Source organism: Taudactylus pleione, unplaced genomic scaffold, assembly GCF_031769625.1.
Source record: "Taudactylus pleione unplaced genomic scaffold, aTauple2 ptg000248l, whole genome shotgun sequence".
In the NCBI taxonomy this organism is placed as follows: domain Eukaryota; kingdom Metazoa; phylum Chordata; class Amphibia; order Anura; family Myobatrachidae; genus Taudactylus; species Taudactylus pleione.
In genome coordinates this window covers 4,178,916-4,190,000 of record NW_028284650.1, presented here as the reverse complement: position 1 = coordinate 4,190,000, position 11,085 = coordinate 4,178,916, and the positions used below count along the sequence as shown (strand labels likewise).

The following is an 11,085-nucleotide window of genomic DNA, read 5'->3' as shown; positions in this document are numbered from 1 at the left end:
TCTAGTCTTCTTTGTGATTTGATTCCCTCAGAGCTTTGCAATGCAATCAAAGAGCCACAATTCCATTTCTCACAAAGATTCAGGACATCTTAAATTTTACCTGTCTTCAGTTAAAGACAAATGATAATGGCATAAATATTGTCATAACTGGAAGAAGCAACACACATGTGCAATTGGGACCACATCAAGTACCAATCAGACAGAAGGAAACACTTGGCTGCAATTATTATCTTTTGGTCCTCTGTTTTTGAATCTGTCTTAAAACAGCAATAGGGTTGTATTGGGTGAAAACCAGGAATCCTAACCGCTAGACCATATGGGAAGATGTCGATTGCGTCCTCCACTGTTTCATATAATATAAAAAAAAAACATTTCACTGACATTATTTTGTTAAACAAAAATAATCCCACCATTTCAAAAATGAAGCAAATAAGGCAGGAGCCTTGTTAGCGCAGTAGGTAGCGCGTCAGTCTCATAATCTGAAGGTCGTGAGTTCAATCCTCACACAGGGCATTTTTATTGATGTTTGTTTTGAGAGCATGGCATTGCAATCTAAGAGATGCAGCACTTTGTCTAACAAACTTGACTGCATTCAAATTTTACCTTTCTTGTTGAGTGGAGTATTGTTTTTTTTTTTTTCAAAATAAGCTTTCATAACTCACGTGACCACTAATAGATTTCAGACCAGCAATATCAGAAAAGATATCAAATAATTTGTCCAAGATGGACCCTATTTATATAAAATAGTTAATAGAAATCATTTTTCATGGTCATAGTCAAAACTTTGTCCTCAGAAATCTTACTGCCAATGGATTTTAGACCTTAATTAATGGCAAAGGTGTGTTCAAATCACTTATCACATTTACAACAATTTTTTATTTTGTGTTTCATGCTTTTTGCCCTGATAGAGGTACATTGCAATCTCCAAGCCTCTATTCTGTTACTTACAATATTGATAGAACATTTGGAAATTTTTCCTCTAAGAATTGGTGGAGTTTTCTGTTTCTAAGATGACATGTGCCCTCAATCTTTTGTTTATTTCTGAATGATTTCAGAGCAAGAATAGTGGGAATTGTGATAATTTATTTCTCAGAATTGGAATCAATACAGAAGAAAGTGGAGCACAAGGCATTGTTCTAGTCTTCTTTGTGATTTGATTCCCTCAGAGCTTTGCAATGCAATCAAAGAGCCACAATTCCATTTCTCACAAAGATTCAGGACATCTTAAATTTTACCTGTCTTCAGTTAAAGACAAATGATAATGGCATAAATATTGTCAGAACTGGAAGAAGCAACACACATGTGCAATTGGGACCACATCAAGTACCAATCAGACAGAAGGAAACACTTGGCTGCAATTATTATCTTTTGGTCCTCTGTTTTTGAATCTGTCTTAAAACAGCAATAGGGTTGTATTGGGTGAAAACCAGGAATCCTAACCGCTAGACCATATGGGAAGATGTCGATTGCGTCCTTCACTGTTTCATATAATATAAAAAAAAACATTTCACTGACATTATTTTGTTAAACAAAAATAATCCCACCATTTCAAAAATGAAGCAAATAAGGCAGGAGCCTTCTTAGCGCAGTAGGTAGCGCGTCAGTCTCATAATCTGAAGGTCGTGAGTTCAATCCTCACACAGGGCATTTTTATTGATGTTTGTTTTGAGAGCATGGCATTGCAATCTAAGAGATGCAGCACTTTGTCTAACAAACTTGACTGCATTCAAATTTTACCTTTCTTGTTGAGTGGAGTATTCTGTTTTTTTTTTTTCAAAATAAGCTTTCATAACTCACGTGACCACTAATAGATTTCAGACCAGCAATATCAGAAAAGATATCAAATAATTTGTCCAAGATGGACCCTATTTATATAAAATAGTTAATAGAAATCATTTTTCATGGTCATAGTCAAAACTTTGTCCTCAGAAATCTTACCGCCAATGGATTTTAGACCTTAATTAATGGCAAAGGTGTGTTCAAATCACTTATCACATTTACAACAATTTTTTATTTTGTGTTTCATGCTTTTTGCCCTGATAGAGGTACATTGCAATCTCCAAGCCTCTATTCTGTTACTTACAATATTGATAGAACATTTGGAAATTTTTCCTCTAAGAATTGGTGGAGTTTTCTGTTTCTAAGATGACATGTGCCCTCAATCTTTTGTTTATTTCTGCAATGCAATCAGAGCAAGAATAGTGGGAATTGTGATAATTTATTTCTCAGAATTGGAATCAATACAGAAGAAAGTGGAGCACAAGGCATTGTTCTAGTCTTCTTTGTGATTTGATTCCCTCAGAGCTTTGCAATGCAATCAAAGAGCCACAATTCCATTTCTCACAAAGATTCAGGACATCTTAAATTTTACCTGTCTTCAGTTAAAGACAAATGATAATGGCATAAATATTGTCATAACTGGAAGAAGCAACACACATGTGCAATTGGGACCACATCAAGTACCAATCAGACAGAAGGAAACACTTGGCTGCAATTATTATCTTTTGGTCCTCTGTTTTTGAATCTGTCTTAAAACAGCAATAGGGTTGTATTGGGTGAAAACCAGGAATCCTAACCGCTAGACCATATGGGAAGATGTCGATTGCGTCCTTCACTGTTTCATATAATATAAAAAAAAAACATTTCACTGACATTATTTTGTTAAACAAAAATAATCCCACCATGTCAAAAATGAAGCAAATAAGGCAGGAGCCTTGTTAGCGCAGTAGGTAGCGCGTCAGTCTCATAATCTGAAGGTCGTGAGTTCAATCCTCACACAGGGCATTTTTATTGATGTTTGTTTTGAGAGCATGGCATTGCAATCTAAGAGATGCAGCACTTTGTCTAACAAACTTGACTGCATTCAAATTTTACCTTTCTTGTTGAGTGGAGTATTCTGTTTTTTTTTTTTCAAAATAAGCTTTCATAACTCACGTGACCACTAATAGATTTCAGACCAGCAATATCAGAAAAGATATCAAATAATTTGTCCAAGATGAACCCTATTTATATAAAATAGTTAATAGAAATCATTTTTCATGGTCATAGTCAAAACTTTGTCCTCAGAAATCTTACCGCCAATGGATTTTAGACCTTAATTAATGGCAAAGGTGTGTTCAAATCACTTATCACATTTACAACAATTTTTTATTTTGTGTTTCATGCTTTTTGCCCTGATAGAGGTACATTGCAATCTCCAAGCCTCTATTCTGTTACTTACAATATTGATAGAACATTTGGAAATTTTTCCTCTAAGAATTGGTGGAGTTTTCTGTTTCTAAGATGACATGTGCCCTCAATCTTTTGTTTATTTCTGAATGATTTCAGAGCAAGAATAGTGGGAATTGTGATAATTTATTTCTCTGAATTGGAATCAATACAGAAGAAAGTGGAGCACAAGGCATTGTTCTAGTCTTCTTTGTGATTTGATTCCCTCAGAGCTTTGCAATGCAATCAAAGAGCCACAATTCCATTTCTCACAAAGATTCAGGACATCTTAAATTTTACCTGTCTTCAGTTAAAGACAAATGATAATGGCATAAATATTGTCATAACTGGAAGAAGCAACACACATGTGCAATTGGGACCACATCAAGTACCAATCAGACAGAAGGAAACACTTGGCTGCAATTATTATCTTTTGGTCCTCTGTTTTTGAATCTGTCTTAAAACAGCAATAGGGTTGTATTGGGTGAAAACCAGGAATCCTAACCGCTAGACCATATGGGAAGATGTCGATTGCGTCCTTCACTGTTTCATATAATATAAAAAAAAAACATTTCACTGACATTATTTTGTTAAACAAAAATAATCCCACCATTTCAAAAATGAAGCAAATAAGGCAGGAGCCTTGTTAGCGCAGTAGGTAGCGCGTCAGTCTCATAATCTGAAGGTCGTGAGTTCAATCCTCACACAGGGCATTTTTATTGATGTTTGTTTTGAGAGCATGGCATTGCAATCTAAGAGATGCAGCACTTTGTCTAACAAACTTGACTGCATTCAAATTTTACCTTTCTTGTTGAGTGGAGTATTGTTTTTTTTTTTTTCAAAATAAGCTTTCATAACTCACGTGACCACTAATAGATTTCAGACCAGCAATATCAGAAAAGATATCAAATAATTTGTCCAAGATGGACCCTATTTATATAAAATAGTTAATAGAAATCATTTTTCATGGTCATAGTCAAAACTTTGTCCTCAGAAATCTTACCGCCAATGGATTTTAGACCTTAATTAATGGCAAAGGTGTGTTCAAATCACTTATCACATTTACAACAATTTTTTATTTTGTGTTTCATGCTTTTTGCCCTGATAGAGGTACATTGCAATCTCCAAGCCTCTATTCTGTTACTTACAATATTGATAGAACATTTGGAAATTTTTCCTCTAAGAATTGGTGGAGTTTTCTGTTTCTAAGATGACATGTGCCCTCAATCTTTTGTTTATTTCTGAATGATTTCAGAGCAAGAATAGTGGGAATTGTGATAATTTATTTCTCTGAATTGGAATCAATACAGAAGAAAGTGGAGCACAAGGCATTGTTCTAGTCTTCTTTGTGATTTGATTCCCTCAGAGCTTTGCAATGCAATCAAAGAGCCACAATTCCATTTCTCACAAAGATTCAGGACATCTTAAATTTTACCTGTCTTCAGTTAAAGACAAATGATAATGGCATAAATATTGTCATAACTGGAAGAAGCAACACACATGTGCAATTGGGACCACATCAAGTACCAATCAGACAGAAGGAAACACTTGGCTGCAATTATTATCTTTTGGTCCTCTGTTTTTGAATCTGTCTTAAAACAGCAATAGGGTTGTATTCCCATACCGGGAGTCAAACCCAGGGCGCCTGGGAGAAAACCAGGAATCCTAACCGCTAGACCATATGGGAAGATGTCGATTGCGTCCTTCACTGTTTCATATAATATAAAAAAAACATTTCACTGACATTATTTTGTTAAACAAAAATAATCCCACCATTTCAAAAATGAAGCAAATAAGGCAGGAGCCTTGTTAGCGCAGTAGGTAGCGCGTCAGTCTCATAATCTGAAGGTCGTGAGTTCAATCCTCACACAGGGCATTTTTATTGATGTTTGTTTTGAGAGCATGGCATTGCAATCTAAGAGATGCAGCACTTTGTCTAACAAACTTGACTGCATTCAAATTTTACCTTTCTTGTTGAGTGGAGTATTGTTTTTTTTTTTTTCAAAATAAGCTTTCATAACTCACGTGACCACTAATAGATTTCAGACCAGCAATATCAGAAAAGATATCAAATAATTTGTCCAAGATGGACCCTATTTATATAAAATAGTTAATAGAAATCATTTTTCATGGTCATAGTCAAAACTTTGTCCTCAGAAATCTTACTGCCAATGGATTTTAGACCTTAATTAATGGCAAAGGTGTGTTCAAATCACTTATCACATTTACAACAATTTTTTATTTTGTGTTTCATGCTTTTTGCCCTGATAGAGGTACATTGCAATCTCCAAGCCTCTATTCTGTTACTTACAATATTGATAGAACATTTGGAAATTTTTCCTCTAAGAATTGGTGGAGTTTTCTGTTTCTAAGATGACATGTGCCCTCAATCTTTTGTTTATTTCTGAATGATTTCAGAGCAAGAATAGTGGGAATTGTGATAATTTATTTCTCAGAATTGGAATCAATACAGAAGAAAGTGGAGCACAAGGCATTGTTCTAGTCTTCTTTGTGATTTGATTCCCTCAGAGCTTTGCAATGCAATCAAAGAGCCACAATTCCATTTCTCACAAAGATTCAGGACATCTTAAATTTTACCTGTCTTCAGTTAAAGACAAATGATAATGGCATAAATATTGTCATAACTGGAAGAAGCAACACACATGTGCAATTGGGACCACATCAAGTACCAATCAGACAGAAGGAAACACTTGGCTGCAATTATTATCTTTTGGTCCTCTGTTTTTGAATCTGTCTTAAAACAGCAATAGGGTTGTATTGGGTGAAAACCAGGAATCCTAACCGCTAGACCATATGGGAAGATGTCGATTGCGTCCTTCACTGTTTCATATAATATAAAAAAAAAACATTTCACTGACATTATTTTGTTAAACAAAAATAATCCCACCATTTCAAAAATGAAGCAAATAAGGCAGGAGCCTTGTTAGCGCAGTAGGTAGCGCGTCAGTCTCATAATCTGAAGGTCGTGAGTTCAATCCTCACACAGGGCATTTTTATTGATGTTTGTTTTGAGAGCATGGCATTGCAATCTAAGAGATGCAGCACTTTGTCTAACAAACTTGACTGCATTCAAATTTTACCTTTCTTGTTGAGTGGAGTATTGTTTTTTTTTTTTTCAAAATAAGCTTTCATAACTCACGTGACCACTAATAGATTTCAGACCAGCAATATCAGAAAAGATATCAAATAATTTGTCCAAGATGGACCCTATTTATATAAAATAGTTAATAGAAATCATTTTTCATGGTCATAGTCAAAACTTTGTCCTCAGAAATCTTACCGCCAATGGATTTTAGACCTTAATTAATGGCAAAGGTGTGTTCAAATCACTTATCACATTTACAACAATTTTTTATTTTGTGTTTCATGCTTTTTGCCCTGATAGAGGTACATTGCAATCTCCAAGCCTCTATTCTGTTACTTACAATATTGATAGAACATTTGGAAATTTTTCCTCTAAGAATTGGTGGAGTTTTCTGTTTCTAAGATGACATGTGCCCTCAATCTTTTGTTTATTTCTGAATGATTTCAGAGCAAGAATAGTGGGAATTGTGATAATTTATTTCTCTGAATTGGAATCAATACAGAAGAAAGTGGAGCACAAGGCATTGTTCTAGTCTTCTTTGTGATTTGATTCCCTCAGAGCTTTGCAATGCAATCAAAGAGCCACAATTCCATTTCTCACAAAGATTCAGGACATCTTAAATTTTACCTGTCTTCAGTTAAAGACAAATGATAATGGCATAAATATTGTCATAACTGGAAGAAGCAACACACATGTGCAATTGGGACCACATCAAGTACCAATCAGACAGAAGGAAACACTTGGCTGCAATTATTATCTTTTGGTCCTCTGTTTTTGAATCTGTCTTAAAACAGCAATAGGGTTGTATTCCCATACCGGGAGTCAAACCCGGGGCGCCTGGGAGAAAACCAGGAATCCTAACCGCTAGACCATATGGGAAGATGTTGATTGCGTCCTTCACTGTTTCATATAATATAAAAAAAAACATTTCACTGACATTATTTTGTTAAACAAAAATAATCCCACCATTTCAAAAATGAAGCAAATAAGGCAGGAGCCTTGTTAGCGCAGTAGGTAGCGCGTCAGTCTCATAATCTGAAGTTCGTGAGTTCAATCCTCACACAGGGCATTTTTATTGATGTTTGTTTTGAGAGCATGGCATTGCAATCTAAGAGATGCAGCACTTTGTCTAACAAACTTGACTGCATTCAAATTTTACCTTTCTTGTTGAGTGGAGTATTGTTTTTTTTTTTTTCAAAATAAGCTTTCATAACTCACGTGACCACTAATAGATTTCAGACCAGCAATATCAGAAAAGATATCAAATAATTTGTCCAAGATGGACCCTATTTATATAAAATAGTTAATAGAAATCATTTTTCATGGTCATAGTCAAAACTTTGTCCTCAGAAATCTTACTGCCAATGGATTTTAGACCTTAATTAATGGCAAAGGTGTGTTCAAATCACTTATCACATTTACAACAATTTTTTATTTTGTGTTTCATGCTTTTTGCCCTGATAGAGGTACATTGCAATCTCCAAGCCTCTATTCTGTTACTTACAATATTGATAGAACATTTGGAAATTTTTCCTCTAAGAATTGGTGGAGTTTTCTGTTTCTAAGATGACATGTGCCCTCAATCTTTTGTTTATTTCTGAATGATTTCAGAGCAAGAATAGTGGGAATTGTGATAATTTATTTCTCAGAATTGGAATCAATACAGAAGAAAGTGGAGCACAAGGCATTGTTCTAGTCTTCTTTGTGATTTGATTCCCTCAGAGCTTTGCAATGCAATCAAAGAGCCACAATTCCATTTCTCACAAAGATTCAGGACATCTTAAATTTTACCTGTCTTCAGTTAAAGACAAATGATAATGGCATAAATATTGTCATAACTGGAAGAAGCAACACACATGTGCAATTGGGACCACATCAAGTACCAATCAGACAGAAGGAAACACTTGGCTGCAATTATTATCTTTTGGTCCTCTGTTTTTGAATCTGTCTTAAAACAGCAATAGGGTTGTATTGGGTGAAAACCAGGAATCCTAACCGCTAGACCATATGGGAAGATGTCGATTGCGTCCTTCACTGTTTCATATAATATAAAAAAAAACATTTCACTGACATTATTTTGTTAAACAAAAATAATCCCACCATTTCAAAAATGAAGCAAATAAGGCAGGAGCCTTGTTAGCGCAGTAGGTAGCGCGTCAGTCTCATAATCTGAAGTTCGTGAGTTCAATCCTCACACAGGGCATTTTTATTGATGTTTGTTTTGAGAGCATGGCATTGCAATCTAAGAGATGCAGCACTTTGTCTAACAAACTTGACTGCATTCAAATTTTACCTTTCTTGTTGAGTGGAGTATTGTTTTTTTTTTTTTCAAAATAAGCTTTCATAACTCACGTGACCACTAATAGATTTCAGACCAGCAATATCAGAAAAGATATCAAATAATTTGTCCAAGATGGACCCTATTTATATAAAATAGTTAATAGAAATCATTTTTCATGGTCATAGTCAAAACTTTGTCCTCAGAAATCTTACTGCCAATGGATTTTAGACCTTAATTAATGGCAAAGGTGTGTTCAAATCACTTATCACATTTACAACAATTTTTTATTTTGTGTTTCATGCTTTTTGCCCTGATAGAGGTACATTGCAATCTCCAAGCCTCTATTCTGTTACTTACAATATTGATAGAACATTTGGAAATTTTTCCTCTAAGAATTGGTGGAGTTTTCTGTTTCTAAGATGACATGTGCCCTCAATCTTTTGTTTATTTCTGAATGATTTCAGAGCAAGAATAGTGGGAATTGTGATAATTTATTTCTCAGAATTGGAATCAATACAGAAGAAAGTGGAGCACAAGGCATTGTTCTAGTCTTCTTTGTGATTTGATTCCCTCAGAGCTTTGCAATGCAATCAAAGAGCCACAATTCCATTTCTCACAAAGATTCAGGACATCTTAAATTTTACCTGTCTTCAGTTAAAGACAAATGATAATGGCATAAATATTGTCATAACTGGAAGAAGCAACACACATGTGCAATTGGGACCACATCAAGTACCAATCAGACAGAAGGAAACACTTGGCTGCAATTATTATCTTTTGGTCCTCTGTTTTTGAATCTGTCTTAAAACAGCAATAGGGTTGTATTGGGTGAAAACCAGGAATCCTAACCGCTAGACCATATGGGAAGATGTCGATTGCGTCCTTCACTGTTTCATATAATATAAAAAAAAAACATTTCACTGACATTATTTTGTTAAACAAAAATAATCCCACCATTTCAAAAATGAAGCAAATAAGGCAGGAGCCTTGTTAGCGCAGTAGGTAGCGCGTCAGTCTCATAATCTGAAGGTCGTGAGTTCAATCCTCACACAGGGCATTTTTATTGATGTTTGTTTTGAGAGCATGGCATTGCAATCTAAGAGATGCAGCACTTTGTCTAACAAACTTGACTGCATTCAAATTTTACCTTTCTTGTTGAGTGGAGTATTGTTTTTTTTTTTTTCAAAATAAGCTTTCATAACTCACGTGACCACTAATAGATTTCAGACCAGCAATATCAGAAAAGATATCAAATAATTTGTCCAAGATGGACCCTATTTATATAAAATAGTTAATAGAAATCATTTTTCATGGTCATAGTCAAAACTTTGTCCTCAGAAATCTTACTGCCAATGGATTTTAGACCTTAATTAATGGCAAAGGTGTGTTCAAATCACTTATCACATTTACAACAATTTTTTATTTTGTGTTTCATGCTTTTTGCCCTGATAGAGGTACATTGCAATCTCCAAGCCTCTATTCTGTTACTTACAATATTGATAGAACATTTGGAAATTTTTCCTCTAAGAATTGGTGGAGTTTTCTGTTTCTAAGATGACATGTGCCCTCAATCTTTTGTTTATTTCTGAATGATTTCAGAGCAAGAATAGTGGGAATTGTGATAATTTATTTCTCAGAATTGGAATCAATACAGAAGAAAGTGGAGCACAAGGCATTGTTCTAGTCTTCTTTGTGATTTGATTCCCTCAGAGCTTTGCAATGCAATCAAAGAGCCACAATTCCATTTCTCACAAAGATTCAGGACATCTTAAATTTTACCTGTCTTCAGTTAAAGACAAATGATAATGGCATAAATATTGTCATAACTGGAAGAAGCAACACACATGTGCAATTGGGACCACATCAAGTACCAATCAGACAGAAGGAAACACTTGGCTGCAATTATTATCTTTTGGTCCTCTGTTTTTGAATCTGTCTTAAAACAGCAATAGGGTTGTATTGGGTGAAAACCAGGAATCCTAACCGCTAGACCATATGGGAAGATGTCGATTGCGTCCTTCACTGTTTCATATAATATAAAAAAAAACATTTCACTGACATTATTTTGTTAAACAAAAATAATCCCACCATGTCAAAAATGAAGCAAATAAGGCAGGAGCCTTGTTAGCGCAGTAGGTAGCGCGTCAGTCTCATAATCTGAAGGTCGTGAGTTCAATCCTCACACAGGGCATTTTTATTGATGTTTGTTTTGAGAGCATGGCATTGCAATCTAAGAGATGCAGCACTTTGTCTAACAAACTTGACTGCATTCAAATTTTACCTTTCTTGTTGAGTGGAGTATTCTGTTTTTTTTTTTTCAAAATAAGCTTTCATAACTCACGTGACCACTAATAGATTTCAGACCAGCAATATCAGAAAAGATATCAAATAATTTGTCCAAGATGAACCCTATTTATATAAAATAGTTAATAGAAATCATTTTTCATGGTCATAGTCAAAACTTTGTCCTCAGAAATCTTACCGCCAATGG

The 11,085-nt window shown here is 34.9% G+C and overlaps 11 non-coding genes across 11 annotated transcripts; 10 read left to right on the top strand and 1 right to left on the bottom strand.

Annotated features, from left to right (window-relative positions):
* Positions 1–440: 440 nt before the first annotated feature.
* Positions 441–513, top strand: TRNAM-CAU (transfer RNA methionine (anticodon CAU)). Its single transcript has one exon. It is a non-coding gene; the product is annotated as a tRNA-Met (tRNA).
* A 1,061-nt stretch (positions 514–1,574) lies between these two features.
* TRNAM-CAU (transfer RNA methionine (anticodon CAU)) lies at positions 1,575–1,647 on the top strand. The gene has a single exon. It is a non-coding gene; the product is annotated as a tRNA-Met (tRNA).
* Positions 1,648–2,711: 1,064 nt separating this feature from the next.
* On the top strand, positions 2,712–2,784 carry TRNAM-CAU (transfer RNA methionine (anticodon CAU)). The gene has a single exon. It is a non-coding gene; the product is annotated as a tRNA-Met (tRNA).
* Positions 2,785–3,847: 1,063 nt separating this feature from the next.
* Positions 3,848–3,920, top strand: TRNAM-CAU (transfer RNA methionine (anticodon CAU)). Its single transcript has one exon. It is a non-coding gene; the product is annotated as a tRNA-Met (tRNA).
* Positions 3,921–5,010: 1,090 nt separating this feature from the next.
* On the top strand, positions 5,011–5,083 carry TRNAM-CAU (transfer RNA methionine (anticodon CAU)). Its single transcript has one exon. It is a non-coding gene; the product is annotated as a tRNA-Met (tRNA).
* A 1,062-nt stretch (positions 5,084–6,145) lies between these two features.
* On the top strand, positions 6,146–6,218 carry TRNAM-CAU (transfer RNA methionine (anticodon CAU)). Its single transcript has one exon. It is a non-coding gene; the product is annotated as a tRNA-Met (tRNA).
* A 902-nt stretch (positions 6,219–7,120) lies between these two features.
* On the bottom strand, positions 7,121–7,192 carry TRNAE-UUC (transfer RNA glutamic acid (anticodon UUC)). The gene has a single exon. It is a non-coding gene; the product is annotated as a tRNA-Glu (tRNA).
* A 117-nt stretch (positions 7,193–7,309) lies between these two features.
* TRNAM-CAU (transfer RNA methionine (anticodon CAU)) lies at positions 7,310–7,382 on the top strand. The gene has a single exon. It is a non-coding gene; the product is annotated as a tRNA-Met (tRNA).
* A 1,061-nt stretch (positions 7,383–8,443) lies between these two features.
* Positions 8,444–8,516, top strand: TRNAM-CAU (transfer RNA methionine (anticodon CAU)). The gene has a single exon. It is a non-coding gene; the product is annotated as a tRNA-Met (tRNA).
* Positions 8,517–9,578: 1,062 nt separating this feature from the next.
* Positions 9,579–9,651, top strand: TRNAM-CAU (transfer RNA methionine (anticodon CAU)). The gene has a single exon. It is a non-coding gene; the product is annotated as a tRNA-Met (tRNA).
* A 1,061-nt stretch (positions 9,652–10,712) lies between these two features.
* On the top strand, positions 10,713–10,785 carry TRNAM-CAU (transfer RNA methionine (anticodon CAU)). Its single transcript has one exon. It is a non-coding gene; the product is annotated as a tRNA-Met (tRNA).
* The last annotated feature ends 300 nt before the right edge of the window (positions 10,786–11,085 follow it).